Source organism: Anomaloglossus baeobatrachus, unplaced genomic scaffold, assembly GCF_048569485.1.
Source record: "Anomaloglossus baeobatrachus isolate aAnoBae1 unplaced genomic scaffold, aAnoBae1.hap1 Scaffold_4142, whole genome shotgun sequence".
NCBI classification, from domain to species: Eukaryota; Metazoa; Chordata; class Amphibia; order Anura; family Aromobatidae; genus Anomaloglossus; species Anomaloglossus baeobatrachus.
Window position 1 is genome coordinate 1 of NW_027443478.1, and position 26,844 is coordinate 26,844.

The following is a 26,844-nucleotide window of genomic DNA, read 5'->3' on the forward strand; positions in this document are numbered from 1 at the left end:
TAGAAAACAAGCTGCGCAGAAGAAGTTGTTCTTTGGGTGGGAGGGTGGGCTAGTGGAAGGAGGGGGCAATCTCTTTTTTTCCCGGGTGGTAGGGGGATGACAGGAGAAGGGAAGCGGGTGGTGAGAAAGGTACAGAGGGCAGGGTTTGGGGGCTGGGAAGGAAAGGGAAAAGATTAGGGTTTGGGGATGATGAAAGGGCTTTCTACGGGTAAGGATGGCAAAGGGTGGCAGTGACGGAAAGTCAGGCAACCTGTCCTGTCCGTCTTTTTGTATCGTGAATTGGAAAGACTGCAAGGGGGAGGGGAGTTGCTTGCGCCCTAAAGGAGGAGTTATTCAGATTCATTGCAGTGGGCGGCGGCTGCAAAACGCACCATTCTTCTTGTTTTTGCTCTGCAAAGCAGCCTTTTCAAGGGTTGGCTTGGGTGACAAAATGTCTTGTGTAGGCGTGGGTTTGTCTCCCTCTCGCTCTCTCTCCCTAAGATGTGTCCGGCATAGGCCAGGGTGCCACTCGAGGCCCAAACCAATTCTGGTTATCGCTTCTCGGCCTTTTGGCTAAGATCAAGTGTAGTATCTGTTCTTATCAGTTTAATATCTGATACGTCCCCTATCTGGGGACCATATATTAAATGGATTTTTAGAACAGGGAGATGGAAAAAGAGCTTGCTCTGTCCACTCCACGCATTGACCTGGTATTGCAGTACCTCCAGGAACGGTGCACCCCTTCTTAACCCAGTTTCCAAAAGCAGAACTCGATTCACCTGATTCATATTAGCCCGATTAGCGAATTGAAATGAATTTTTATCTAACACACTTTTTACTTGCTTTATTCATCCAAATAGCAAACTCATCACCACTCAACTTCACCAACTCTGCTATGTCCCGTGCAGTATCTTGTTGTCAGTCTAATCTAGATCATGTGTAATTGAATGGAATAGATCCCTTTTGGACAAAGTGGAGTCAGATGCTGCAGTGACCACAGGTGTGAGAGGATCTACAATTGGCATCTGGTGTTATCTCTCTGCTTCCACTCCAAATAAAGTTACCTGTTGTTACCTGAACGTCAAATACTAAGAATGGGCGGCCTATGAAAGAATTAGTACTTTCATTAAGTATACTAAACCGGCTAATTGGGAATAGACAAACTGTAAAAAGCCCTCTGAGAAAGCCCCTCTCTAACCTTTGTTAGTAAGCTTTTCTGTAGCCTGCCTGTTGATGTATTTTCGGTTTGAACAGTGCACAACATGAAGAGACGGAACACTGGCGGCTTGTCACAATGCCCCCCGATGACATCACAATAGCGCTGCTGCCTAGAAAACAAGCTGCGCAGAAGAAGTTGTTCTTTGGGTGGGAGGGTGGGCTAGTGGAAGGAGGGGGCAATCTCTTTTTTTCCCGGGTGGTAGGGGGATGACAGGAGAAGGGAAGCGGGTGGTGAGAAAGGTACAGAGGGCAGGGTTTGGGGGCTGGGAAGGAAAGGGAAAAGATTAGGGTTTGGGGATGATGAAAGGGCTTTCTACGGGTAAGGATGGCAAAGGGTGGCAGTGACGGAAAGTCAGGCAACCTGTCCTGTCCGTCTTTTTGTATCGTGAATTGGAAAGACTGCAAGGGGGAGGGGAGTTGCTTGCGCCCTAAAGGAGGAGTTATTCAGATTCATTGCAGTGGGCGGCGGCTGCAAAACGCACCATTCTTCTTGTTTTTGCTCTGCAAAGCAGCCTTTTCAAGGGTTGGCTTGGGTGACAAAATGTCTTGTGTAGGCGTGGGTTTGTCTCCCTCTCGCTCTCTCTCCCTAAGATGTGTCCGGCATAGGCCAGGGTGCCACTCGAGGCCCAAACCAATTCTGGTTATCGCTTCTCGGCCTTTTGGCTAAGATCAAGTGTAGTATCTGTTCTTATCAGTTTAATATCTGATACGTCCCCTATCTGGGGACCATATATTAAATGGATTTTTAGAACAGGGAGATGGAAAAAGAGCTTGCTCTGTCCACTCCACGCATTGACCTGGTATTGCAGTACCTCCAGGAACGGTGCACCCCTTCTTAACCCAGTTTCCAAAAGCAGAACTCGATTCACCTGATTCATATTAGCCCGATTAGCGAATTGAAATGAATTTTTATCTAACACACTTTTTACTTGCTTTATTCATCCAAATAGCAAACTCATCACCACTCAACTTCACCAACTCTGCTATGTCCCGTGCAGTATCTTGTTGTCAGTCTAATCTAGATCATGTGTAATTGAATGGAATAGATCCCTTTTGGACAAAGTGGAGTCAGATGCTGCAGTGACCACAGGTGTGAGAGGATCTACAATTGGCATCTGGTGTTATCTCTCTGCTTCCACTCCAAATAAAGTTACCTGTTGTTACCTGAACGTCAAATACTAAGAATGGGCGGCCTATGAAAGAATTAGTACTTTCATTAAGTATACTAAACCGGCTAATTGGGAATAGACAAACTGTAAAAAGCCCTCTGAGAAAGCCCCTCTCTAACCTTTGTTAGTAAGCTTTTCTGTAGCCTGCCTGTTGATGTATTTTCGGTTTGAACAGTGCACAACATGAAGAGACGGAACACTGGCGGCTTGTCACAATGCCCCCCGATGACATCACAATAGCGCTGCTGCCTAGAAAACAAGCTGCGCAGAAGAAGTTGTTCTTTGGGTGGGAGGGTGGGCTAGTGGAAGGAGGGGGCAATCTCTTTTTTTCCCGGGTGGTAGGGGGATGACAGGAGAAGGGAAGCGGGTGGTGAGAAAGGTACAGAGGGCAGGGTTTGGGGGCTGGGAAGGAAAGGGAAAAGATTAGGGTTTGGGGATGATGAAAGGGCTTTCTACGGGTAAGGATGGCAAAGGGTGGCAGTGACGGAAAGTCAGGCAACCTGTCCTGTCCGTCTTTTTGTATCGTGAATTGGAAAGACTGCAAGGGGGAGGGGAGTTGCTTGCGCCCTAAAGGAGGAGTTATTCAGATTCATTGCAGTGGGCGGCGGCTGCAAAACGCACCATTCTTCTTGTTTTTGCTCTGCAAAGCAGCCTTTTCAAGGGTTGGCTTGGGTGACAAAATGTCTTGTGTAGGCGTGGGTTTGTCTCCCTCTCGCTCTCTCTCCCTAAGATGTGTCCGGCATAGGCCAGGGTGCCACTCGAGGCCCAAACCAATTCTGGTTATCGCTTCTCGGCCTTTTGGCTAAGATCAAGTGTAGTATCTGTTCTTATCAGTTTAATATCTGATACGTCCCCTATCTGGGGACCATATATTAAATGGATTTTTAGAACAGGGAGATGGAAAAAGAGCTTGCTCTGTCCACTCCACGCATTGACCTGGTATTGCAGTACCTCCAGGAACGGTGCACCCCTTCTTAACCCAGTTTCCAAAAGCAGAACTCGATTCACCTGATTCATATTAGCCCGATTAGCGAATTGAAATGAATTTTTATCTAACACACTTTTTACTTGCTTTATTCATCCAAATAGCAAACTCATCACCACTCAACTTCACCAACTCTGCTATGTCCCGTGCAGTATCTTGTTGTCAGTCTAATCTAGATCATGTGTAATTGAATGGAATAGATCCCTTTTGGACAAAGTGGAGTCAGATGCTGCAGTGACCACAGGTGTGAGAGGATCTACAATTGGCATCTGGTGTTATCTCTCTGCTTCCACTCCAAATAAAGTTACCTGTTGTTACCTGAACGTCAAATACTAAGAATGGGCGGCCTATGAAAGAATTAGTACTTTCATTAAGTATACTAAACCGGCTAATTGGGAATAGACAAACTGTAAAAAGCCCTCTGAGAAAGCCCCTCTCTAACCTTTGTTAGTAAGCTTTTCTGTAGCCTGCCTGTTGATGTATTTTCGGTTTGAACAGTGCACAACATGAAGAGACGGAACACTGGCGGCTTGTCACAATGCCCCCCGATGACATCACAATAGCGCTGCTGCCTAGAAAACAAGCTGCGCAGAAGAAGTTGTTCTTTGGGTGGGAGGGTGGGCTAGTGGAAGGAGGGGGCAATCTCTTTTTTTCCCGGGTGGTAGGGGGATGACAGGAGAAGGGAAGCGGGTGGTGAGAAAGGTACAGAGGGCAGGGTTTGGGGGCTGGGAAGGAAAGGGAAAAGATTAGGGTTTGGGGATGATGAAAGGGCTTTCTACGGGTAAGGATGGCAAAGGGTGGCAGTGACGGAAAGTCAGGCAACCTGTCCTGTCCGTCTTTTTGTATCGTGAATTGGAAAGACTGCAAGGGGGAGGGGAGTTGCTTGCGCCCTAAAGGAGGAGTTATTCAGATTCATTGCAGTGGGCGGCGGCTGCAAAACGCACCATTCTTCTTGTTTTTGCTCTGCAAAGCAGCCTTTTCAAGGGTTGGCTTGGGTGACAAAATGTCTTGTGTAGGCGTGGGTTTGTCTCCCTCTCGCTCTCTCTCCCTAAGATGTGTCCGGCATAGGCCAGGGTGCCACTCGAGGCCCAAACCAATTCTGGTTATCGCTTCTCGGCCTTTTGGCTAAGATCAAGTGTAGTATCTGTTCTTATCAGTTTAATATCTGATACGTCCCCTATCTGGGGACCATATATTAAATGGATTTTTAGAACAGGGAGATGGAAAAAGAGCTTGCTCTGTCCACTCCACGCATTGACCTGGTATTGCAGTACCTCCAGGAACGGTGCACCCCTTCTTAACCCAGTTTCCAAAAGCAGAACTCGATTCACCTGATTCATATTAGCCCGATTAGCGAATTGAAATGAATTTTTATCTAACACACTTTTTACTTGCTTTATTCATCCAAATAGCAAACTCATCACCACTCAACTTCACCAACTCTGCTATGTCCCGTGCAGTATCTTGTTGTCAGTCTAATCTAGATCATGTGTAATTGAATGGAATAGATCCCTTTTGGACAAAGTGGAGTCAGATGCTGCAGTGACCACAGGTGTGAGAGGATCTACAATTGGCATCTGGTGTTATCTCTCTGCTTCCACTCCAAATAAAGTTACCTGTTGTTACCTGAACGTCAAATACTAAGAATGGGCGGCCTATGAAAGAATTAGTACTTTCATTAAGTATACTAAACCGGCTAATTGGGAATAGACAAACTGTAAAAAGCCCTCTGAGAAAGCCCCTCTCTAACCTTTGTTAGTAAGCTTTTCTGTAGCCTGCCTGTTGATGTATTTTCGGTTTGAACAGTGCACAACATGAAGAGACGGAACACTGGCGGCTTGTCACAATGCCCCCCGATGACATCACAATAGCGCTGCTGCCTAGAAAACAAGCTGCGCAGAAGAAGTTGTTCTTTGGGTGGGAGGGTGGGCTAGTGGAAGGAGGGGGCAATCTCTTTTTTTCCCGGGTGGTAGGGGGATGACAGGAGAAGGGAAGCGGGTGGTGAGAAAGGTACAGAGGGCAGGGTTTGGGGGCTGGGAAGGAAAGGGAAAAGATTAGGGTTTGGGGATGATGAAAGGGCTTTCTACGGGTAAGGATGGCAAAGGGTGGCAGTGACGGAAAGTCAGGCAACCTGTCCTGTCCGTCTTTTTGTATCGTGAATTGGAAAGACTGCAAGGGGGAGGGGAGTTGCTTGCGCCCTAAAGGAGGAGTTATTCAGATTCATTGCAGTGGGCGGCGGCTGCAAAACGCACCATTCTTCTTGTTTTTGCTCTGCAAAGCAGCCTTTTCAAGGGTTGGCTTGGGTGACAAAATGTCTTGTGTAGGCGTGGGTTTGTCTCCCTCTCGCTCTCTCTCCCTAAGATGTGTCCGGCATAGGCCAGGGTGCCACTCGAGGCCCAAACCAATTCTGGTTATCGCTTCTCGGCCTTTTGGCTAAGATCAAGTGTAGTATCTGTTCTTATCAGTTTAATATCTGATACGTCCCCTATCTGGGGACCATATATTAAATGGATTTTTAGAACAGGGAGATGGAAAAAGAGCTTGCTCTGTCCACTCCACGCATTGACCTGGTATTGCAGTACCTCCAGGAACGGTGCACCCCTTCTTAACCCAGTTTCCAAAAGCAGAACTCGATTCACCTGATTCATATTAGCCCGATTAGCGAATTGAAATGAATTTTTATCTAACACACTTTTTACTTGCTTTATTCATCCAAATAGCAAACTCATCACCACTCAACTTCACCAACTCTGCTATGTCCCGTGCAGTATCTTGTTGTCAGTCTAATCTAGATCATGTGTAATTGAATGGAATAGATCCCTTTTGGACAAAGTGGAGTCAGATGCTGCAGTGACCACAGGTGTGAGAGGATCTACAATTGGCATCTGGTGTTATCTCTCTGCTTCCACTCCAAATAAAGTTACCTGTTGTTACCTGAACGTCAAATACTAAGAATGGGCGGCCTATGAAAGAATTAGTACTTTCATTAAGTATACTAAACCGGCTAATTGGGAATAGACAAACTGTAAAAAGCCCTCTGAGAAAGCCCCTCTCTAACCTTTGTTAGTAAGCTTTTCTGTAGCCTGCCTGTTGATGTATTTTCGGTTTGAACAGTGCACAACATGAAGAGACGGAACACTGGCGGCTTGTCACAATGCCCCCCGATGACATCACAATAGCGCTGCTGCCTAGAAAACAAGCTGCGCAGAAGAAGTTGTTCTTTGGGTGGGAGGGTGGGCTAGTGGAAGGAGGGGGCAATCTCTTTTTTTCCCGGGTGGTAGGGGGATGACAGGAGAAGGGAAGCGGGTGGTGAGAAAGGTACAGAGGGCAGGGTTTGGGGGCTGGGAAGGAAAGGGAAAAGATTAGGGTTTGGGGATGATGAAAGGGCTTTCTACGGGTAAGGATGGCAAAGGGTGGCAGTGACGGAAAGTCAGGCAACCTGTCCTGTCCGTCTTTTTGTATCGTGAATTGGAAAGACTGCAAGGGGGAGGGGAGTTGCTTGCGCCCTAAAGGAGGAGTTATTCAGATTCATTGCAGTGGGCGGCGGCTGCAAAACGCACCATTCTTCTTGTTTTTGCTCTGCAAAGCAGCCTTTTCAAGGGTTGGCTTGGGTGACAAAATGTCTTGTGTAGGCGTGGGTTTGTCTCCCTCTCGCTCTCTCTCCCTAAGATGTGTCCGGCATAGGCCAGGGTGCCACTCGAGGCCCAAACCAATTCTGGTTATCGCTTCTCGGCCTTTTGGCTAAGATCAAGTGTAGTATCTGTTCTTATCAGTTTAATATCTGATACGTCCCCTATCTGGGGACCATATATTAAATGGATTTTTAGAACAGGGAGATGGAAAAAGAGCTTGCTCTGTCCACTCCACGCATTGACCTGGTATTGCAGTACCTCCAGGAACGGTGCACCCCTTCTTAACCCAGTTTCCAAAAGCAGAACTCGATTCACCTGATTCATATTAGCCCGATTAGCGAATTGAAATGAATTTTTATCTAACACACTTTTTACTTGCTTTATTCATCCAAATAGCAAACTCATCACCACTCAACTTCACCAACTCTGCTATGTCCCGTGCAGTATCTTGTTGTCAGTCTAATCTAGATCATGTGTAATTGAATGGAATAGATCCCTTTTGGACAAAGTGGAGTCAGATGCTGCAGTGACCACAGGTGTGAGAGGATCTACAATTGGCATCTGGTGTTATCTCTCTGCTTCCACTCCAAATAAAGTTACCTGTTGTTACCTGAACGTCAAATACTAAGAATGGGCGGCCTATGAAAGAATTAGTACTTTCATTAAGTATACTAAACCGGCTAATTGGGAATAGACAAACTGTAAAAAGCCCTCTGAGAAAGCCCCTCTCTAACCTTTGTTAGTAAGCTTTTCTGTAGCCTGCCTGTTGATGTATTTTCGGTTTGAACAGTGCACAACATGAAGAGACGGAACACTGGCGGCTTGTCACAATGCCCCCCGATGACATCACAATAGCGCTGCTGCCTAGAAAACAAGCTGCGCAGAAGAAGTTGTTCTTTGGGTGGGAGGGTGGGCTAGTGGAAGGAGGGGGCAATCTCTTTTTTTCCCGGGTGGTAGGGGGATGACAGGAGAAGGGAAGCGGGTGGTGAGAAAGGTACAGAGGGCAGGGTTTGGGGGCTGGGAAGGAAAGGGAAAAGATTAGGGTTTGGGGATGATGAAAGGGCTTTCTACGGGTAAGGATGGCAAAGGGTGGCAGTGACGGAAAGTCAGGCAACCTGTCCTGTCCGTCTTTTTGTATCGTGAATTGGAAAGACTGCAAGGGGGAGGGGAGTTGCTTGCGCCCTAAAGGAGGAGTTATTCAGATTCATTGCAGTGGGCGGCGGCTGCAAAACGCACCATTCTTCTTGTTTTTGCTCTGCAAAGCAGCCTTTTCAAGGGTTGGCTTGGGTGACAAAATGTCTTGTGTAGGCGTGGGTTTGTCTCCCTCTCGCTCTCTCTCCCTAAGATGTGTCCGGCATAGGCCAGGGTGCCACTCGAGGCCCAAACCAATTCTGGTTATCGCTTCTCGGCCTTTTGGCTAAGATCAAGTGTAGTATCTGTTCTTATCAGTTTAATATCTGATACGTCCCCTATCTGGGGACCATATATTAAATGGATTTTTAGAACAGGGAGATGGAAAAAGAGCTTGCTCTGTCCACTCCACGCATTGACCTGGTATTGCAGTACCTCCAGGAACGGTGCACCCCTTCTTAACCCAGTTTCCAAAAGCAGAACTCGATTCACCTGATTCATATTAGCCCGATTAGCGAATTGAAATGAATTTTTATCTAACACACTTTTTACTTGCTTTATTCATCCAAATAGCAAACTCATCACCACTCAACTTCACCAACTCTGCTATGTCCCGTGCAGTATCTTGTTGTCAGTCTAATCTAGATCATGTGTAATTGAATGGAATAGATCCCTTTTGGACAAAGTGGAGTCAGATGCTGCAGTGACCACAGGTGTGAGAGGATCTACAATTGGCATCTGGTGTTATCTCTCTGCTTCCACTCCAAATAAAGTTACCTGTTGTTACCTGAACGTCAAATACTAAGAATGGGCGGCCTATGAAAGAATTAGTACTTTCATTAAGTATACTAAACCGGCTAATTGGGAATAGACAAACTGTAAAAAGCCCTCTGAGAAAGCCCCTCTCTAACCTTTGTTAGTAAGCTTTTCTGTAGCCTGCCTGTTGATGTATTTTCGGTTTGAACAGTGCACAACATGAAGAGACGGAACACTGGCGGCTTGTCACAATGCCCCCCGATGACATCACAATAGCGCTGCTGCCTAGAAAACAAGCTGCGCAGAAGAAGTTGTTCTTTGGGTGGGAGGGTGGGCTAGTGGAAGGAGGGGGCAATCTCTTTTTTTCCCGGGTGGTAGGGGGATGACAGGAGAAGGGAAGCGGGTGGTGAGAAAGGTACAGAGGGCAGGGTTTGGGGGCTGGGAAGGAAAGGGAAAAGATTAGGGTTTGGGGATGATGAAAGGGCTTTCTACGGGTAAGGATGGCAAAGGGTGGCAGTGACGGAAAGTCAGGCAACCTGTCCTGTCCGTCTTTTTGTATCGTGAATTGGAAAGACTGCAAGGGGGAGGGGAGTTGCTTGCGCCCTAAAGGAGGAGTTATTCAGATTCATTGCAGTGGGCGGCGGCTGCAAAACGCACCATTCTTCTTGTTTTTGCTCTGCAAAGCAGCCTTTTCAAGGGTTGGCTTGGGTGACAAAATGTCTTGTGTAGGCGTGGGTTTGTCTCCCTCTCGCTCTCTCTCCCTAAGATGTGTCCGGCATAGGCCAGGGTGCCACTCGAGGCCCAAACCAATTCTGGTTATCGCTTCTCGGCCTTTTGGCTAAGATCAAGTGTAGTATCTGTTCTTATCAGTTTAATATCTGATACGTCCCCTATCTGGGGACCATATATTAAATGGATTTTTAGAACAGGGAGATGGAAAAAGAGCTTGCTCTGTCCACTCCACGCATTGACCTGGTATTGCAGTACCTCCAGGAACGGTGCACCCCTTCTTAACCCAGTTTCCAAAAGCAGAACTCGATTCACCTGATTCATATTAGCCCGATTAGCGAATTGAAATGAATTTTTATCTAACACACTTTTTACTTGCTTTATTCATCCAAATAGCAAACTCATCACCACTCAACTTCACCAACTCTGCTATGTCCCGTGCAGTATCTTGTTGTCAGTCTAATCTAGATCATGTGTAATTGAATGGAATAGATCCCTTTTGGACAAAGTGGAGTCAGATGCTGCAGTGACCACAGGTGTGAGAGGATCTACAATTGGCATCTGGTGTTATCTCTCTGCTTCCACTCCAAATAAAGTTACCTGTTGTTACCTGAACGTCAAATACTAAGAATGGGCGGCCTATGAAAGAATTAGTACTTTCATTAAGTATACTAAACCGGCTAATTGGGAATAGACAAACTGTAAAAAGCCCTCTGAGAAAGCCCCTCTCTAACCTTTGTTAGTAAGCTTTTCTGTAGCCTGCCTGTTGATGTATTTTCGGTTTGAACAGTGCACAACATGAAGAGACGGAACACTGGCGGCTTGTCACAATGCCCCCCGATGACATCACAATAGCGCTGCTGCCTAGAAAACAAGCTGCGCAGAAGAAGTTGTTCTTTGGGTGGGAGGGTGGGCTAGTGGAAGGAGGGGGCAATCTCTTTTTTTCCCGGGTGGTAGGGGGATGACAGGAGAAGGGAAGCGGGTGGTGAGAAAGGTACAGAGGGCAGGGTTTGGGGGCTGGGAAGGAAAGGGAAAAGATTAGGGTTTGGGGATGATGAAAGGGCTTTCTACGGGTAAGGATGGCAAAGGGTGGCAGTGACGGAAAGTCAGGCAACCTGTCCTGTCCGTCTTTTTGTATCGTGAATTGGAAAGACTGCAAGGGGGAGGGGAGTTGCTTGCGCCCTAAAGGAGGAGTTATTCAGATTCATTGCAGTGGGCGGCGGCTGCAAAACGCACCATTCTTCTTGTTTTTGCTCTGCAAAGCAGCCTTTTCAAGGGTTGGCTTGGGTGACAAAATGTCTTGTGTAGGCGTGGGTTTGTCTCCCTCTCGCTCTCTCTCCCTAAGATGTGTCCGGCATAGGCCAGGGTGCCACTCGAGGCCCAAACCAATTCTGGTTATCGCTTCTCGGCCTTTTGGCTAAGATCAAGTGTAGTATCTGTTCTTATCAGTTTAATATCTGATACGTCCCCTATCTGGGGACCATATATTAAATGGATTTTTAGAACAGGGAGATGGAAAAAGAGCTTGCTCTGTCCACTCCACGCATTGACCTGGTATTGCAGTACCTCCAGGAACGGTGCACCCCTTCTTAACCCAGTTTCCAAAAGCAGAACTCGATTCACCTGATTCATATTAGCCCGATTAGCGAATTGAAATGAATTTTTATCTAACACACTTTTTACTTGCTTTATTCATCCAAATAGCAAACTCATCACCACTCAACTTCACCAACTCTGCTATGTCCCGTGCAGTATCTTGTTGTCAGTCTAATCTAGATCATGTGTAATTGAATGGAATAGATCCCTTTTGGACAAAGTGGAGTCAGATGCTGCAGTGACCACAGGTGTGAGAGGATCTACAATTGGCATCTGGTGTTATCTCTCTGCTTCCACTCCAAATAAAGTTACCTGTTGTTACCTGAACGTCAAATACTAAGAATGGGCGGCCTATGAAAGAATTAGTACTTTCATTAAGTATACTAAACCGGCTAATTGGGAATAGACAAACTGTAAAAAGCCCTCTGAGAAAGCCCCTCTCTAACCTTTGTTAGTAAGCTTTTCTGTAGCCTGCCTGTTGATGTATTTTCGGTTTGAACAGTGCACAACATGAAGAGACGGAACACTGGCGGCTTGTCACAATGCCCCCCGATGACATCACAATAGCGCTGCTGCCTAGAAAACAAGCTGCGCAGAAGAAGTTGTTCTTTGGGTGGGAGGGTGGGCTAGTGGAAGGAGGGGGCAATCTCTTTTTTTCCCGGGTGGTAGGGGGATGACAGGAGAAGGGAAGCGGGTGGTGAGAAAGGTACAGAGGGCAGGGTTTGGGGGCTGGGAAGGAAAGGGAAAAGATTAGGGTTTGGGGATGATGAAAGGGCTTTCTACGGGTAAGGATGGCAAAGGGTGGCAGTGACGGAAAGTCAGGCAACCTGTCCTGTCCGTCTTTTTGTATCGTGAATTGGAAAGACTGCAAGGGGGAGGGGAGTTGCTTGCGCCCTAAAGGAGGAGTTATTCAGATTCATTGCAGTGGGCGGCGGCTGCAAAACGCACCATTCTTCTTGTTTTTGCTCTGCAAAGCAGCCTTTTCAAGGGTTGGCTTGGGTGACAAAATGTCTTGTGTAGGCGTGGGTTTGTCTCCCTCTCGCTCTCTCTCCCTAAGATGTGTCCGGCATAGGCCAGGGTGCCACTCGAGGCCCAAACCAATTCTGGTTATCGCTTCTCGGCCTTTTGGCTAAGATCAAGTGTAGTATCTGTTCTTATCCGGTCAGCCTTGGGCTGAGAAACCAACACCCGGTTGGAGGTCCGGTCAGCCTTGGGCTGAGAAACCAACACTGGTTGACGGTCCGGGCAGTCTCGGCTGCGAAACCAACGACTAGTAGCTCCCTACTCCACTTGGGTAAGATGCCTCGGTGGACGCTGGGAGCAACAACAAGGCTCAACCAGGCTTCGGCTTGGGGGAGCACCGAAGATCCCTGACCCTCGCTGTGGCCTTCTGGCTCGGAGGGACGGGGTTGATTTTTGGGGATCCTCTTCTCACGGAGGGGTCCACACGAATCCTAGCCTTTGCACTGTTTTTGGTGTGACTTCGGTCATGCATTTTTGCGGTGCTTTGGAAAGCTTCATTAAATCAAAAATCTGTTCTTATCAGTTTAATATCTGATACGTCCCCTATCTGGGGACCATATATTAAATGGATTTTTAGAACAGGGAGATGGAAAAAGAGCTTGCTCTGTCCACTCCACGCATTGACCTGGTATTGCAGTACCTCCAGGAACGGTGCACCCCTTCTTAACCCAGTTTCCAAAAGCAGAACTCGATTCACCTGATTCATATTAGCCCGATTAGCGAATTGAAATGAATTTTTATCTAACACACTTTTTACTTGCTTTATTCATCCAAATAGCAAACTCATCACCACTCAACTTCACCAACTCTGCTATGTCCCGTGCAGTATCTTGTTGTCAGTCTAATCTAGATCATGTGTAATTGAATGGAATAGATCCCTTTTGGACAAAGTGGAGTCAGATGCTGCAGTGACCACAGGTGTGAGAGGATCTACAATTGGCATCTGGTGTTATCTCTCTGCTTCCACTCCAAATAAAGTTACCTGTTGTTACCTGAACGTCAAATACTAAGAATGGGCGGCCTATGAAAGAATTAGTACTTTCATTAAGTATACTAAACCGGCTAATTGGGAATAGACAAACTGTAAAAAGCCCTCTGAGAAAGCCCCTCTCTAACCTTTGTTAGTAAGCTTTTCTGTAGCCTGCCTGTTGATGTATTTTCGGTTTGAACAGTGCACAACATGAAGAGACGGAACACTGGCGGCTTGTCACAATGCCCCCCGATGACATCACAATAGCGCTGCTGCCTAGAAAACAAGCTGCGCAGAAGAAGTTGTTCTTTGGGTGGGAGGGTGGGCTAGTGGAAGGAGGGGGCAATCTCTTTTTTTCCCGGGTGGTAGGGGGATGACAGGAGAAGGGAAGCGGGTGGTGAGAAAGGTACAGAGGGCAGGGTTTGGGGGCTGGGAAGGAAAGGGAAAAGATTAGGGTTTGGGGATGATGAAAGGGCTTTCTACGGGTAAGGATGGCAAAGGGTGGCAGTGACGGAAAGTCAGGCAACCTGTCCTGTCCGTCTTTTTGTATCGTGAATTGGAAAGACTGCAAGGGGGAGGGGAGTTGCTTGCGCCCTAAAGGAGGAGTTATTCAGATTCATTGCAGTGGGCGGCGGCTGCAAAACGCACCATTCTTCTTGTTTTTGCTCTGCAAAGCAGCCTTTTCAAGGGTTGGCTTGGGTGACAAAATGTCTTGTGTAGGCGTGGGTTTGTCTCCCTCTCGCTCTCTCTCCCTAAGATGTGTCCGGCATAGGCCAGGGTGCCACTCGAGGCCCAAACCAATTCTGGTTATCGCTTCTCGGCCTTTTGGCTAAGATCAAGTGTAGTATCTGTTCTTATCAGTTTAATATCTGATACGTCCCCTATCTGGGGACCATATATTAAATGGATTTTTAGAACAGGGAGATGGAAAAAGAGCTTGCTCTGTCCACTCCACGCATTGACCTGGTATTGCAGTACCTCCAGGAACGGTGCACCCCTTCTTAACCCAGTTTCCAAAAGCAGAACTCGATTCACCTGATTCATATTAGCCCGATTAGCGAATTGAAATGAATTTTTATCTAACACACTTTTTACTTGCTTTATTCATCCAAATAGCAAACTCATCACCACTCAACTTCACCAACTCTGCTATGTCCCGTGCAGTATCTTGTTGTCAGTCTAATCTAGATCATGTGTAATTGAATGGAATAGATCCCTTTTGGACAAAGTGGAGTCAGATGCTGCAGTGACCACAGGTGTGAGAGGATCTACAATTGGCATCTGGTGTTATCTCTCTGCTTCCACTCCAAATAAAGTTACCTGTTGTTACCTGAACGTCAAATACTAAGAATGGGCGGCCTATGAAAGAATTAGTACTTTCATTAAGTATACTAAACCGGCTAATTGGGAATAGACAAACTGTAAAAAGCCCTCTGAGAAAGCCCCTCTCTAACCTTTGTTAGTAAGCTTTTCTGTAGCCTGCCTGTTGATGTATTTTCGGTTTGAACAGTGCACAACATGAAGAGACGGAACACTGGCGGCTTGTCACAATGCCCCCCGATGACATCACAATAGCGCTGCTGCCTAGAAAACAAGCTGCGCAGAAGAAGTTGTTCTTTGGGTGGGAGGGTGGGCTAGTGGAAGGAGGGGGCAATCTCTTTTTTTCCCGGGTGGTAGGGGGATGACAGGAGAAGGGAAGCGGGTGGTGAGAAAGGTACAGAGGGCAGGGTTTGGGGGCTGGGAAGGAAAGGGAAAAGATTAGGGTTTGGGGATGATGAAAGGGCTTTCTACGGGTAAGGATGGCAAAGGGTGGCAGTGACGGAAAGTCAGGCAACCTGTCCTGTCCGTCTTTTTGTATCGTGAATTGGAAAGACTGCAAGGGGGAGGGGAGTTGCTTGCGCCCTAAAGGAGGAGTTATTCAGATTCATTGCAGTGGGCGGCGGCTGCAAAACGCACCATTCTTCTTGTTTTTGCTCTGCAAAGCAGCCTTTTCAAGGGTTGGCTTGGGTGACAAAATGTCTTGTGTAGGCGTGGGTTTGTCTCCCTCTCGCTCTCTCTCCCTAAGATGTGTCCGGCATAGGCCAGGGTGCCACTCGAGGCCCAAACCAATTCTGGTTATCGCTTCTCGGCCTTTTGGCTAAGATCAAGTGTAGTATCTGTTCTTATCAGTTTAATATCTGATACGTCCCCTATCTGGGGACCATATATTAAATGGATTTTTAGAACAGGGAGATGGAAAAAGAGCTTGCTCTGTCCACTCCACGCATTGACCTGGTATTGCAGTACCTCCAGGAACGGTGCACCCCTTCTTAACCCAGTTTCCAAAAGCAGAACTCGATTCACCTGATTCATATTAGCCCGATTAGCGAATTGAAATGAATTTTTATCTAACACACTTTTTACTTGCTTTATTCATCCAAATAGCAAACTCATCACCACTCAACTTCACCAACTCTGCTATGTCCCGTGCAGTATCTTGTTGTCAGTCTAATCTAGATCATGTGTAATTGAATGGAATAGATCCCTTTTGGACAAAGTGGAGTCAGATGCTGCAGTGACCACAGGTGTGAGAGGATCTACAATTGGCATCTGGTGTTATCTCTCTGCTTCCACTCCAAATAAAGTTACCTGTTGTTACCTGAACGTCAAATACTAAGAATGGGCGGCCTATGAAAGAATTAGTACTTTCATTAAGTATACTAAACCGGCTAATTGGGAATAGACAAACTGTAAAAAGCCCTCTGAGAAAGCCCCTCTCTAACCTTTGTTAGTAAGCTTTTCTGTAGCCTGCCTGTTGATGTATTTTCGGTTTGAACAGTGCACAACATGAAGAGACGGAACACTGGCGGCTTGTCACAATGCCCCCCGATGACATCACAATAGCGCTGCTGCCTAGAAAACAAGCTGCGCAGAAGAAGTTGTTCTTTGGGTGGGAGGGTGGGCTAGTGGAAGGAGGGGGCAATCTCTTTTTTTCCCGGGTGGTAGGGGGATGACAGGAGAAGGGAAGCGGGTGGTGAGAAAGGTACAGAGGGCAGGGTTTGGGGGCTGGGAAGGAAAGGGAAAAGATTAGGGTTTGGGGATGATGAAAGGGCTTTCTACGGGTAAGGATGGCAAAGGGTGGCAGTGACGGAAAGTCAGGCAACCTGTCCTGTCCGTCTTTTTGTATCGTGAATTGGAAAGACTGCAAGGGGGAGGGGAGTTGCTTGCGCCCTAAAGGAGGAGTTATTCAGATTCATTGCAGTGGGCGGCGGCTGCAAAACGCACCATTCTTCTTGTTTTTGCTCTGCAAAGCAGCCTTTTCAAGGGTTGGCTTGGGTGACAAAATGTCTTGTGTAGGCGTGGGTTTGTCTCCCTCTCGCTCTCTCTCCCTAAGATGTGTCCGGCATAGGCCAGGGTGCCACTCGAGGCCCAAACCAATTCTGGTTATCGCTTCTCGGCCTTTTGGCTAAGATCAAGTGTAGTATCTGTTCTTATCAGAACAAACTGAGCTAGCTACACTTGACGAGATACGATCAGGGAGACGAGCTCCGAAGCCCAGCCGAGACCGGAAGAGGGAGATCGGACGGAAGAAGAGCTTGGCAGAAAGAAGCAAGAAGACGAAGGCTCGGAGAAGACTTGGGGAGACCAGAGGAACTTCGAGGAGGAACACAGCGGGAGAAGACACCCGGAGAAGAATCCAAGATCCAGCTCCGGGAACTCAAGCAGGAACCAGCCATGGCAAGCAAGCCAGAGAAGGCAGCCAAGAAGGCTCAGGACCCAGGGACCTCCAGGAAGGCTCATCCAGAGGCTTCTTCTGCCCAAGAGGCCCCTACCTCCGACGCCGGCCAGCCGGAGGGAGCCCGGACGCCGCCTGAAAAGGCTCCAACCCTGGAGCCTTGGATGCGGCAGACGGTCGCCCTGAAGCTAAAGGCGGTGGATGGTAGGTTGCCGGACATGTCCAGCGACGTGTTCTGCAAGAAGATGATTCTGGATCAGGGCTTCTCCAGGGCGGAAACCCTGAGTGTCCAGACCTTCATGACTGGCATTTTTCTGGTAACCTTTGCCACGGTGAATGCCTGCAGGAGATACTGGGAGGCGATGAACGCAGCGATGCCGGACTCCCCTTTTCATTCTTTTTTAGGATCCTGTCCTATACAGAGGGATGAGAAGAGGATCACGGTCTCCATGCGGAACCCGCACACCCCAGGAAGAGACATCTCCACGTTCCTGGGACGTCTCTGCACAGTGGTGAGGGAGCCATCCCACATCCTTAACGGCAACGGATTCTGGACGGGTAAGTGGTCAGTAACCGTTCGACTCTACAGGGAACCAGCATCCGAGGATGGTCTCCAGCACCTGCCCCCGACATTCTCTCTGGGAAACTCCTTTGGTCTCATCTACTACCCGGACATGCCACACAACTGCAGGAAATGTGGCGGGAAAGGGCATTCGATGAAGACCTGCAAGGAGGACGCCTGCAGGGTTTGCCGGGTGACAGGACACATCTCCAAGGACTGCCCAAAGAAGAAGACTTGCAACCTATGTGGACAGGCGGACCACCTTTACAAGGACTGCCCACAGCGGGAGAAATCCTGGGCAAGGGTTGCCGCGGCGACCCAGTATCGGGTAGTCACAGCTTCGTCGACCAAGGCAGCTACGACCAAGGCCACAGAGGCCAAGGACAAGGCGGCCAAGAACCCAGCGACCGTGGCTCCAGCCGATGCCCCAGCAGCCACGGAGTCCAGGGAAAAGAAGGGTAAGAAAACTGTTGCCCCCTCCCTGGCCCCCCCCCCTGTCACCCCTGTCCAAACCCCTCCCCCCCCGGCCAACCCTACTGAGGGTTCCACTACCTCCACCTCATTTCCCTACTCCTCAGTTGGTCTCCTCACCCCCCCCCCAAAGCCCACTCTCCCTCCCCAGACCATGAGAGCAGAGGGCCTCAGCACTCTTGCACTTTTCACCGAGGAGGATTTTCCAGCTCTTGTCTCCTCAGGTACAGGCCAAAGGAAAAGGAAGGTGGAAGATAGTCCTGTCGCAGAACCTTCCAAGCTGTTCATTGTGGACCCCAATCCACCCCAGGAAGAGGAGGATGGCCTCCTCCCAGAACCGGACGTGTTGGAGCAGATGGTGGAGTCCCTTGTGGCCGAAGAAGAAATGGAGGAGTCGGAAGCCACTGAGGCACCATCCCTGCTCGATCAGCTAGAAGAAGAGGGTCTGCTGGAGATACCCTTACCAGCAGGTGCCAAAGAGGAAGAACCGCCCGACCGGAGTGGTAACTAAGGCACACCGCCTGCTCTAACTTTCTCTTTCCTCCAATGACTGCTAACATTAACATCTTTTCCATTAATGTTAGGAGCATCAGAGACAAGTTCCGACGTCAGACAATTTTTGCGTTCCTTAACACTCAGTCTAGTGATGTATTTTTCCTGCAGGAATGCTCCCTTCCCTCCTCTAGGTCCTTCAACCATCTGGCCAGGGAGTGGACCCATGGCCCATCCTACTGGTCTGGCGGGGGCGACTGTAGGTCCGCGGGGGTCGCCGTGCTGATCAGGGGAAGCGCCTTCACATTGGACTCTGTTCAGGAAATCGTCTGCGGCAGGTTACTGCTCGTGGATGGCACCTGGGCGGGAGAACCTGTCAGGTTCATCAATGTGTATGCTTCTCCTGTGAAGAGCGATCGACTGGAGCTCCTCCAAGCCCTGCGCCCTCAGCTCGCTACCGCCAGGACGGTAGTGATGGCCGGGGATTTCAACTGCCCGATTGAGGAGGATGGACGCAGTTCTGGAACGGCTGCCAAGTTGGACGTCACATCCAAACTGCTCATTGAGATGGTGACCGAAGCCTCTCTTGTGGACGTTGTTGGCTCCATCGGACACGGATCCGTGAACTATTCATGGTGCCGATCCGATGGCTCGCTGCGTTCCAGGATTGACTTTGTGTTTACCTCTCGGGCGGTTGGGCGGAGTGGGCACTCGATGGTCCCCTGCTTCTTCTCTGACCACAGAGCCATTCACTTTCAAGGTGTGCTGGGCCATGGCTTCCCCATTGGCCCGGGCTCCTGGAAGCTGAACTGCTCTCTGCTGGAAAAGGGTGAGATTCTGGAGGAGCTTAGAGCTGCCTACTCCACGTGGCGGGCCTACAAGGCGGGCTTCCAGTCTGTTTCTGACTGGTGGGAATACGTTAAACTCGAGTTCCGTTTCTTCTTTCAGGCAAAGAGTCAACAACAGGCGTGTCTGAAGAGGAGGGACTTCAGGAGACTCCAGCGTGAGCTGCGTTCACTGCAGGACCTTCTTCGATGCGGCTGGGACGTGAGAGAGGAGCTGGAGGAGACTAAGAGGAGCCTGAAAAGGCACTTCGAGGAGGAGTCCGAGCGAATTGTCTTCCGTTCCAAAGTGGAGAACCTGGAGAAGGGTGAGAAATGTAACTCGTTCTTTTTCAGGAAACTCCACGCCGGTCACACGCCCATGAATGAACTACGAGACGAGAGTGGAAGCATACGACGCGGGAAAGAGAATGTGATGAAGGTCGTCAGCGACTTCTACAGCGAACTCTACGCCCGCAAGACTACTGACCCCGAGGCCGCCGATAAGTTCCTGTCAGGTATCACTAACCATCTTGACCCTGCAGACGCGGCGGCCATGGACGTTCCTCTGACGGTGGACGAGCTGCTCTCGGCCGCCAAATCCTTTAGTTCTGGCAGGACACCGGGCAGTGACGGCCTCCCAGCAGAGCTCTATGTAGCGCTGGGAGACCTAATCTGTCCGGACCTGTTAGGGCTGTATGAGGAGATGGTGGTGGAGGGCAGAATGCCTCCATCTCTGAGGGAAGGAATGGTCACGATCCTGTACAAGCGTAAAGGAGAGAGGTGCGACCTGAAGAATTGGCGTCCCATCACCCTTCTGAATGTCGACTACAAGATCCTGGCCAAGACAATGGCAACGAGACTGAAGACGGTTATCGGACGGATCATCCACCCGGATCAGACCTGCGGCATCCCCGGACGTCGCATCGCAGACAGCCTGGCTCTCATGCGGGACACGGTCGAGTACATCAAAGCCCGCCGGGTGCACGCAGCCCTGATCTCGTTGGATCAGGAAAAGGCCTTCGACCGTGTTTCCCATGAGTTCCTGGGCAAAGCTCTGCACAGGTTAGGTTTGGGTAACATGTTTTGTTTGTATGTCCAACTAATGTATTTTGATATTCACAGCTCGGTGTTGGTAAACGGCTGGAAGACTGACCCCTTCCCGGTCCTCTCAGGGGTCAGACAAGGCTGTCCTCTGTCACCTCTTCTTTTTGTTTGTGTTATAGAACTCTTTGCAGAGGCTATCCGGCGGAATGGAGAGATCAGAGGGATCACCGCACCAGGACCAGAACGCTTCGAGGTCAAGTGCTCGCTCTACATGGACGACGTGACCGTCTTCTGCGCGGACCGGCGCTCAGTCGACACCCTCGTCCAGACCTGTGAGACCTTCGGACGGGCTTCGGGAGCCAAAGTCAACTGCGGGAAGTCGGAAGCCATGCTCTTCGGGGACTGGCAGCCGGCCTCTTCCGCCCCCTTCCCTTTCAGCATCCAGCCGGATTTTATCAAGGTTCTTGGAGTCTGGTTCGGGAAGGAAGGAGCAGCCCTCAAGTCCTGGGAGGAACGCTTGACCAAGATCACCCAACGGATCGGTCTGTGGAGCCTCAGACGCCTCACCTGTGAGGGCAAAGCACTGGTCCTGCGTAACGAGGTACTGCCCGTGCTGCAGTACACGGCCCAGGCCTGGCCCCCCCTTGCCACCGTGTGCAGGGCCATTACCAGGACGGTGTTTCGTTTTGTCTGGGGATCCAAGATGGACAGAGTAAAGCGGAGCATCATGTACAAGGATCCTCGCAAGGGTGGGAAGGGCGTACCCGATATCCCCACCCTCCTGCGATCCTCCTTCGTATGTGACTGCGTTCGCCGAACTCTGCGAGTCAAGAGAGGTTCCGCGGGTGGGTCCATGTCTCGCTTCTTCCTGCTCCCCCTTTGGAGACGGTTAGGCTGGGACAAGTGGGACAGCTCCTTCCCCTACAACTGGACGGCGCCATGGTTCTACGGAGACGTGGTTCGGTTTGTGAGGGAACACCAACTGGAGGGACTCAAGCCTGATTTGTGGAAGCCAAAGACTATCCACAAACTCATCAGAGCCAAGGACGAAATGGAGAACATTCCAGGACTTCATCACGACACACTGGAGACTGTTTGGACAAACGTGTCATCGGCTGGATTGACCAACGGGCACAAGGACTTGTCATGGATGGCGATACAGGGCGGACTGCCCGTCCGGTCATTCATGCACGCCCGGAACCTGTGCAAAACCCGGTACTGCCCAAGGTGCCCCTTCGTGGAGGAAACATCACTGCACGCCTTTTGGGACTGCCGTTTCGCACAGCGCCTGTTGGTTGCCCTGGAGGATGACCTGAGGAACTCCGTCCCCAGAGGGAGCCTATCGTACCATTCCGTACTTTATGGACTCTTCCCTGGGACTCACACCGTTGGAGCCATCCAGGAGGCTTGGCGCCTTATGAACTGCTTTAAGGACGCTATTTGGGTCGCCAGGAACCGGCTCATCTTGAAGAGGGAGAGGATGTCTATCCAGGATTGCCGCAGGCTGATCCACAGCCTGCTCAGAGACTATTCCATCATGGACAGTCCGGACGACAGCGCCGAGGAGGAGGTTTAGACCTCTTCCATGCCCCCTCCCTCCTTTTCCCGTTATGTGCGTCTTTCAATAAAGCTTCGGGCCTGTGACTTCCCCACCCTATCCCCCTTTTCCCCTACCCCCATCCCCCAATCGCCGGTTCGTCGTTATTTATTGTCTAACTTTTTCTTTCAGCTTGAGTGTTATGGATAAGCATAGGAGCGTTATGTATAGTTTAGTGCGTCGTACTCTATGGCTATGTAAGAAGGATTGTATATTTCTGTGTGTACGGGGCTGCGGCACTGTACACGGTTTGTTACCTTTTTGTGAGTAGTGCATGATAATAAAGATGCTGTTAAATCAAATCTGTTCTTATCAGTTTAATATCTGATACGTCCCCTATCTGGGGACCATATATTAAATGGATTTTTAGAACAGGGAGATGGAAAAAGAGCTTGCTCTGTCCACTCCACGCATTGACCTGGTATTGCAGTACCTCCAGGAACGGTGCACCCCTTCTTAACCCAGTTTCCAAAAGCAGAACTCGATTCACCTGATTCATATTAGCCCGATTAGCGAATTGAAATGAATTTTTATCTAACACACTTTTTACTTGCTTTATTCATCCAAATAGCAAACTCATCACCACTCAACTTCACCAACTCTGCTATGTCCCGTGCAGTATCTTGTTGTCAGTCTAATCTAGATCATGTGTAATTGAATGGAATAGATCCCTTTTGGACAAAGTGGAGTCAGATGCTGCAGTGACCACAGGTGTGAGAGGATCTACAATTGGCATCTGGTGTTATCTCTCTGCTTCCACTCCAAATAAAGTTACCTGTTGTTACCTGAACGTCAAATACTAAGAATGGGCGGCCTATGAAAGAATTAGTACTTTCATTAAGTATACTAAACCGGCTAATTGGGAATAGACAAACTGTAAAAAGCCCTCTGAGAAAGCCCCTCTCTAACCTTTGTTAGTAAGCTTTTCTGTAGCCTGCCTGTTGATGTATTTTCGGTTTGAACAGTGCACAACATGAAGAGACGGAACACTGGCGGCTTGTCACAATGCCCCCCGATGACATCACAATAGCGCTGCTGCCTAGAAAACAAGCTGCGCAGAAGAAGTTGTTCTTTGGGTGGGAGGGTGGGCTAGTGGAAGGAGGGGGCAATCTCTTTTTTTCCCGGGTGGTAGGGGGATGACAGGAGAAGGGAAGCGGGTGGTGAGAAAGGTACAGAGGGCAGGGTTTGGGGGCTGGGAAGGAAAGGGAAAAGATTAGGGTTTGGGGATGATGAAAGGGCTTTCTACGGGTAAGGATGGCAAAGGGTGGCAGTGACGGAAAGTCAGGCAACCTGTCCTGTCCGTCTTTTTGTATCGTGAATTGGAAAGACTGCAAGGGGGAGGGGAGTTGCTTGCGCCCTAAAGGAGGAGTTATTCAGATTCATTGCAGTGGGCGGCGGCTGCAAAACGCACCATTCTTCTTGTTTTTGCTCTGCAAAGCAGCCTTTTCAAGGGTTGGCTTGGGTGACAAAATGTCTTGTGTAGGCGTGGGTTTGTCTCCCTCTCGCTCTCTCTCCCTAAGATGTGTCCGGCATAGGCCAGGGTGCCACTCGAGGCCCAAACCAATTCTGGTTATCGCTTCTCGGCCTTTTGGCTAAGATCAAGTGTAGTATCTGTTCTTATCAGTTTAATATCTGATACGTCCCCTATCTGGGGACCATATATTAAATGGATTTTTAGAACAGGGAGATGGAAAAAGAGCTTGCTCTGTCCACTCCACGCATTGACCTGGTATTGCAGTACCTCCAGGAACGGTGCACCCCTTCTTAACCCAGTTTCCAAAAGCAGAACTCGATTCACCTGATTCATATTAGCCCGATTAGCGAATTGAAATGAATTTTTATCTAACACACTTTTTACTTGCTTTATTCATCCAAATAGCAAACTCATCACCACTCAACTTCACCAACTCTGCTATGTCCCGTGCAGTATCTTGTTGTCAGTCTAATCTAGATCATGTGTAATTGAATGGAATAGATCCCTTTTGGACAAAGTGGAGTCAGATGCTGCAGTGACCACAGGTGTGAGAGGATCTACAATTGGCATCTGGTGTTATCTCTCTGCTTCCACTCCAAATAAAGTTACCTGTTGTTACCTGAACGTCAAATACTAAGAATGGGCGGCCTATGAAAGAATTAGTACTTTCATTAAGTATACTAAACCGGCTAATTGGGAATAGACAAACTGTAAAAAGCCCTCTGAGAAAGCCCCTCTCTAACCTTTGTTAGTAAGCTTTTCTGTAGCCTGCCTGTTGATGTATTTTCGGTTTGAACAGTGCACAACATGAAGAGACGGAACACTGGCGGCTTGTCACAATGCCCCCCGATGACATCACAATAGCGCTGCTGCCTAGAAAACAAGCTGCGCAGAAGAAGTTGTTCTTTGGGTGGGAGGGTGGGCTAGTGGAAGGAGGGGGCAATCTCTTTTTTTCCCGGGTGGTAGGGGGATGACAGGAGAAGGGAAGCGGGTGGTGAGAAAGGTACAGAGGGCAGGGTTTGGGGGCTGGGAAGGAAAGGGAAAAGATTAGGGTTTGGGGATGATGAAAGGGCTTTCTACGGGTAAGGATGGCAAAGGGTGGCAGTGACGGAAAGTCAGGCAACCTGTCCTGTCCGTCTTTTTGTATCGTGAATTGGAAAGACTGCAAGGGGGAGGGGAGTTGCTTGCGCCCTAAAGGAGGAGTTATTCAGATTCATTGCAGTGGGCGGCGGCTGCAAAACGCACCATTCTTCTTGTTTTTGCTCTGCAAAGCAGCCTTTTCAAGGGTTGGCTTGGGTGACAAAATGTCTTGTGTAGGCGTGGGTTTGTCTCCCTCTCGCTCTCTCTCCCTAAGATGTGTCCGGCATAGGCCAGGGTGCCACTCGAGGCCCAAACCAATTCTGGTTATCGCTTCTCGGCCTTTTGGCTAAGATCAAGTGTAGTATCTGTTCTTATCAGTTTAATATCTGATACGTCCCCTATCTGGGGACCATATATTAAATGGATTTTTAGAACAGGGAGATGGAAAAAGAGCTTGCTCTGTCCACTCCACGCATTGACCTGGTATTGCAGTACCTCCAGGAACGGTGCACCCCTTCTTAACCCAGTTTCCAAAAGCAGAACTCGATTCACCTGATTCATATTAGCCCGATTAGCGAATTGAAATGAATTTTTATCTAACACACTTTTTACTTGCTTTATTCATCCAAATAGCAAACTCATCACCACTCAACTTCACCAACTCTGCTATGTCCCGTGCAGTATCTTGTTGTCAGTCTAATCTAGATCATGTGTAATTGAATGGAATAGATCCCTTTTGGACAAAGTGGAGTCAGATGCTGCAGTGACCACAGGTGTGAGAGGATCTACAATTGGCATCTGGTGTTATCTCTCTGCTTCCACTCCAAATAAAGTTACCTGTTGTTACCTGAACGTCAAATACTAAGAATGGGCGGCCTATGAAAGAATTAGTACTTTCATTAAGTATACTAAACCGGCTAATTGGGAATAGACAAACTGTAAAAAGCCCTCTGAGAAAGCCCCTCTCTAACCTTTGTTAGTAAGCTTTTCTGTAGCCTGCCTGTTGATGTATTTTCGGTTTGAACAGTGCACAACATGAAGAGACGGAACACTGGCGGCTTGTCACAATGCCCCCCGATGACATCACAATAGCGCTGCTGCCTAGAAAACAAGCTGCGCAGAAGAAGTTGTTCTTTGGGTGGGAGGGTGGGCTAGTGGAAGGAGGGGGCAATCTCTTTTTTTCCCGGGTGGTAGGGGGATGACAGGAGAAGGGAAGCGGGTGGTGAGAAAGGTACAGAGGGCAGGGTTTGGGGGCTGGGAAGGAAAGGGAAAAGATTAGGGTTTGGGGATGATGAAAGGGCTTTCTACGGGTAAGGATGGCAAAGGGTGGCAGTGACGGAAAGTCAGGCAACCTGTCCTGTCCGTCTTTTTGTATCGTGAATTGGAAAGACTGCAAGGGGGAGGGGAGTTGCTTGCGCCCTAAAGGAGGAGTTATTCAGATTCATTGCAGTGGGCGGCGGCTGCAAAACGCACCATTCTTCTTGTTTTTGCTCTGCAAAGCAGCCTTTTCAAGGGTTGGCTTGGGTGACAAAATGTCTTGTGTAGGCGTGGGTTTGTCTCCCTCTCGCTCTCTCTCCCTAAGATGTGTCCGGCATAGGCCAGGGTGCCACTCGAGGCCCAAACCAATTCTGGTTATCGCTTCTCGGCCTTTTGGCTAAGATCAAGTGTAGTATCTGTTCTTATCAGTTTAATATCTGATACGTCCCCTATCTGGGGACCATATATTAAATGGATTTTTAGAACAGGGAGATGGAAAAAGAGCTTGCTCTGTCCACTCCACGCATTGACCTGGTATTGCAGTACCTCCAGGAACGGTGCACCCCTTCTTAACCCAGTTTCCAAAAGCAGAACTCGATTCACCTGATTCATATTAGCCCGATTAGCGAATTGAAATGAATTTTTATCTAACACACTTTTTACTTGCTTTATTCATCCAAATAGCAAACTCATCACCACTCAACTTCACCAACTCTGCTATGTCCCGTGCAGTATCTTGTTGTCAGTCTAATCTAGATCATGTGTAATTGAATGGAATAGATCCCTTTTGGACAAAGTGGAGTCAGATGCTGCAGTGACCACAGGTGTGAGAGGATCTACAATTGGCATCTGGTGTTATCTCTCTGCTTCCACTCCAAATAAAGTTACCTGTTGTTACCTGAACGTCAAATACTAAGAATGGGCGGCCTATGAAAGAATTAGTACTTTCATTAAGTATACTAAACCGGCTAATTGGGAATAGACAAACTGTAAAAAGCCCTCTGAGAAAGCCCCTCTCTAACCTTTGTTAGTAAGCTTTTCTGTAGCCTGCCTGTTGATGTATTTTCGGTTTGAACAGTGCACAACATGAAGAGACGGAACACTGGCGGCTTGTCACAATGCCCCCCGATGACATCACAA

The 26,844-nt window shown here is 48.8% G+C and overlaps 15 non-coding genes and 3 pseudogenes across 15 annotated transcripts; all 18 read left to right on the forward strand.

Moving 5' to 3' along the window:
• Nucleotides 1-532: 532 nt before the first annotated feature.
• On the forward strand, nucleotides 533-723 carry LOC142277943 (U2 spliceosomal RNA). The gene has a single exon (XR_012741028.1). It is a non-coding gene; the product is annotated as a U2 spliceosomal RNA (small nuclear RNA).
• Nucleotides 724-1,840: 1,117 nt separating this feature from the next.
• Nucleotides 1,841-2,031, forward strand: LOC142277956 (U2 spliceosomal RNA). Its single transcript, XR_012741039.1, has one exon. It is a non-coding gene; the product is annotated as a U2 spliceosomal RNA (small nuclear RNA).
• A 1,117-nt stretch (nucleotides 2,032-3,148) lies between these two features.
• On the forward strand, nucleotides 3,149-3,339 carry LOC142277964 (U2 spliceosomal RNA). The gene has a single exon (XR_012741043.1). It is a non-coding gene; the product is annotated as a U2 spliceosomal RNA (small nuclear RNA).
• Nucleotides 3,340-4,456: 1,117 nt separating this feature from the next.
• Nucleotides 4,457-4,647, forward strand: LOC142277965 (U2 spliceosomal RNA). The gene has a single exon (XR_012741044.1). It is a non-coding gene; the product is annotated as a U2 spliceosomal RNA (small nuclear RNA).
• Nucleotides 4,648-5,764: 1,117 nt separating this feature from the next.
• On the forward strand, nucleotides 5,765-5,955 carry LOC142277932 (U2 spliceosomal RNA). The gene has a single exon (XR_012741018.1). It is a non-coding gene; the product is annotated as a U2 spliceosomal RNA (small nuclear RNA).
• Nucleotides 5,956-7,072: 1,117 nt separating this feature from the next.
• On the forward strand, nucleotides 7,073-7,263 carry LOC142277933 (U2 spliceosomal RNA). Its single transcript, XR_012741019.1, has one exon. It is a non-coding gene; the product is annotated as a U2 spliceosomal RNA (small nuclear RNA).
• A 1,117-nt stretch (nucleotides 7,264-8,380) lies between these two features.
• Nucleotides 8,381-8,571, forward strand: LOC142277934 (U2 spliceosomal RNA). The gene has a single exon (XR_012741020.1). It is a non-coding gene; the product is annotated as a U2 spliceosomal RNA (small nuclear RNA).
• A 1,117-nt stretch (nucleotides 8,572-9,688) lies between these two features.
• LOC142277935 (U2 spliceosomal RNA) lies at nucleotides 9,689-9,879 on the forward strand. Its single transcript, XR_012741021.1, has one exon. It is a non-coding gene; the product is annotated as a U2 spliceosomal RNA (small nuclear RNA).
• A 1,117-nt stretch (nucleotides 9,880-10,996) lies between these two features.
• LOC142277936 (U2 spliceosomal RNA) lies at nucleotides 10,997-11,187 on the forward strand. The gene has a single exon (XR_012741022.1). It is a non-coding gene; the product is annotated as a U2 spliceosomal RNA (small nuclear RNA).
• A 1,117-nt stretch (nucleotides 11,188-12,304) lies between these two features.
• LOC142277961 (U2 spliceosomal RNA) lies at nucleotides 12,305-12,468 on the forward strand (annotated as a pseudogene).
• Nucleotides 12,469-12,684: 216 nt separating this feature from the next.
• Nucleotides 12,685-12,880, forward strand: LOC142277960 (U2 spliceosomal RNA). Its single transcript, XR_012741042.1, has one exon. It is a non-coding gene; the product is annotated as a U2 spliceosomal RNA (small nuclear RNA).
• Nucleotides 12,881-13,997: 1,117 nt separating this feature from the next.
• On the forward strand, nucleotides 13,998-14,188 carry LOC142277937 (U2 spliceosomal RNA). Its single transcript, XR_012741023.1, has one exon. It is a non-coding gene; the product is annotated as a U2 spliceosomal RNA (small nuclear RNA).
• A 1,117-nt stretch (nucleotides 14,189-15,305) lies between these two features.
• Nucleotides 15,306-15,496, forward strand: LOC142277938 (U2 spliceosomal RNA). The gene has a single exon (XR_012741024.1). It is a non-coding gene; the product is annotated as a U2 spliceosomal RNA (small nuclear RNA).
• Nucleotides 15,497-16,613: 1,117 nt separating this feature from the next.
• On the forward strand, nucleotides 16,614-16,703 carry LOC142277963 (U2 spliceosomal RNA; annotated as a pseudogene).
• Nucleotides 16,704-22,146: 5,443 nt separating this feature from the next.
• Nucleotides 22,147-22,348, forward strand: LOC142277959 (U2 spliceosomal RNA; annotated as a pseudogene).
• A 1,117-nt stretch (nucleotides 22,349-23,465) lies between these two features.
• On the forward strand, nucleotides 23,466-23,656 carry LOC142277940 (U2 spliceosomal RNA). Its single transcript, XR_012741025.1, has one exon. It is a non-coding gene; the product is annotated as a U2 spliceosomal RNA (small nuclear RNA).
• Nucleotides 23,657-24,773: 1,117 nt separating this feature from the next.
• LOC142277941 (U2 spliceosomal RNA) lies at nucleotides 24,774-24,964 on the forward strand. Its single transcript, XR_012741026.1, has one exon. It is a non-coding gene; the product is annotated as a U2 spliceosomal RNA (small nuclear RNA).
• Nucleotides 24,965-26,081: 1,117 nt separating this feature from the next.
• LOC142277942 (U2 spliceosomal RNA) lies at nucleotides 26,082-26,272 on the forward strand. The gene has a single exon (XR_012741027.1). It is a non-coding gene; the product is annotated as a U2 spliceosomal RNA (small nuclear RNA).
• Nucleotides 26,273-26,844: the final 572 nt, after the last annotated feature.